The sequence below is a fragment of the Echinops telfairi genome, unplaced genomic scaffold (genome assembly GCF_000313985.2).
Source record: "Echinops telfairi isolate 266 unplaced genomic scaffold, ASM31398v2 ScPeMD7_25;HRSCAF=90, whole genome shotgun sequence".
Taxonomy (NCBI): Eukaryota; Metazoa; Chordata; class Mammalia; order Afrosoricida; family Tenrecidae; genus Echinops; species Echinops telfairi.
The window spans coordinates 6,727,554-6,729,998 of record NW_022103922.1 but is presented as its reverse complement, the minus strand read 5'-3'; positions in this window follow the sequence as shown (position 1 = coordinate 6,729,998).

Genomic DNA, 2,445 nt, shown 5'->3' with positions numbered 1-2,445 from the left:
ATGGTATCAGTGGGAAATATTTGAGCTGTCCTTCTCTGTCAGTTGTGCACCGGCTGGCTTGGCTGAAACTGCCAAAGGAGATGTTTGGTTCACCCAAGGTGACGCACCAAGTTGGCCCTGATGAGACATGAGAAAAGTGGGTGCTGCCTCTCTCACACCTACTTCACTCCCCTCCTCTCAGAGCGCTCACCCTCTCATCCCGAACCCCCACCAGCCCACTGCCTTCAAGAAGATTCAGACGCATCAGAATCCTGTAGGGTGAAACTGCCCTGTTCCCTGGGGTCTCAGGCTGGACCCTTCAGCAAGCAGACTGCCTCATCTTTCTGCTTCAGGGCCACTGGGGTGGGCCATCAGCCACCGGACCTTTGGAGGGCAGAGCAGCGCTTAACCTATTGCACCACCAGAGCACTCCCATCTCAAAAGAGATATCGGCCAGACACTTCCAGGGCACCCCAGGCTCACTCGCAGCAAAATGCTGGGTGCCTGCTCTCCTGAGCTGGCAGAGGTTCCAGAACATCTCAAAGCCTGTGTGGGTGTGGGAAACAAAGATTTCTCCCACGTTGTCTCCCCCAAATATAGGCCAAACCTAGCTGCTTGCTACACGTGGCAGATGACTATACACTTGAAGGTCAACAGAAGTCGGTCAAGGATTATCCTCCCTAAGGGTTATGAGCCATCCAGAGCAAGCAGTCACCACAGTTTATCCCACAACAAGTAGGACCCACTCCCTTCTGATAAAGGATAGTAGCAAATTGTTTCCCTAAAGGAGAGCCCAGGGAGGTCAAGCCCACTCAAGGGTGACCAAGGTTAGGCCGCCATCATGAATCTAGGGTCCGCCCTTCCTGTCACATGTATATCTCTAGTTCCATCCCTTCCTATCATGTGTACACCTCTAGCTCATCCCCTTCCTGTTATGATTATGCCCATTGTATATCCCCCTCCTATTGCTTGTATTGCCTATTGTACAGCCCCTTCCTGTGATGTGTGGTTACCTGTAGTCACACCCCCTAAGTAGATATAAGTCTTGGTTAGCAATAAATCTCTCCTGCTCTCTCCCCTCCCCTCTCTGCCTGTGTTGTGTGAGGACCAGACTGCTGGGATTATGGCCATCCAGGAGGTGAGCATGGTACCATGAAATGTGTCTGACTCCATTATTTCAATCTCTCTGCTATCTCTCATTCTCTATGGCTTTACTATAGTCTTTACTTATTATCGCTGTACAATTGCGCCTACCGGACCAGTGATTTTTTAGGGTCTTGCTACTCTGATATGTAGGTATGTGTGATTGTGATGAGATCGTGTCCTAAGAAGTGTTTTGAAATCCTTTTTTTAAAATCATAAAACACTGGCCTCTGGGAGTCCTGGCTCCCTGCTACTGGGCCCTTCAGCTGCTGGGTGGAGGAGGAGGCCCTCCAGGCGTAGTGGCACCCTTGTTTCGGGGGCAGGTGATCTCATGGGACTTCATCTCTCTGAAGTCTGATTGAAAATGGCCGAGGACTGAGCTGACCTCCTCCTGCCTGTCACTCCTCCCTGCCTGGAGACAGCCAGGGTTTGAGCCAAGAGAGTGAGACCTTCCAGAATGATCATCGGGCCAAGATAGCCAATGAGAGACTCTGGGCTGGACAGCGACCAGTGCGTGCAGAGCACGTCAATACGATGGGGTTTCCAGGCTCTGGTCTTTCTTTCTGGTGCAAATCGCCAGGGCTCTCTTCTGAGGGCTCTCTGGATGGTTCCATCGACCAGTCTTTTGATTAGCGGCCAAGTGCTTCACTGTTGGCGCCACCGAGAAAAGAAACTCCGAGAGACGGCCGTTGTATTGTTGGTGCCGCCCACTTGGAGCCGACTCCGAGACCAGACCCAACCAAACACTGCCCACAACTGCTGCCCCGTTCCAGCCCATCGGCCACCACCCGGCTGCACAGGGCAGAACTGCCCCCATGCGCTCCTGAGACTGTCACTCAGCCCCTTTCTCCCCATCGACCATGGCGGGGGTAAATAAGTCTACACCACACGGTGGCTTCAAAAAGCTCCTGGAAAAGGGAATGGAAAGGTCATGTGTGTTTTGTCCCCCACAGACATTTTGAAGGCCCCCAGGAGAACCACCATCCCACCGTTCCTCCAGGCGATGGCTGGCACCGTGGTGGGCGGGCTCAGGGCCGGGCAGCATCCCACGCTGTCCCGGGCAGGGTGGCTGTGGGTTGGAACCGATCCCAGGGCACCTAACATTAGCAACCACCTCTCCCAGAATTCACGAGGGTCTCTTTAAAGAGCCAACCCCTTCTCCAAACCTGGGTCTGCACAGCGGGTTAAGAAAACTGCTCCTGGATGAAGGGGCCCTGGGGGTATCGTGGTGACTAATGGGACTATGTGCCATGCCCAAGATCGGCAGTTCAAAGCCACCATTGGCTCCGAGGGAGAAAGACTCCCATAAGTAGGTAGTATCTC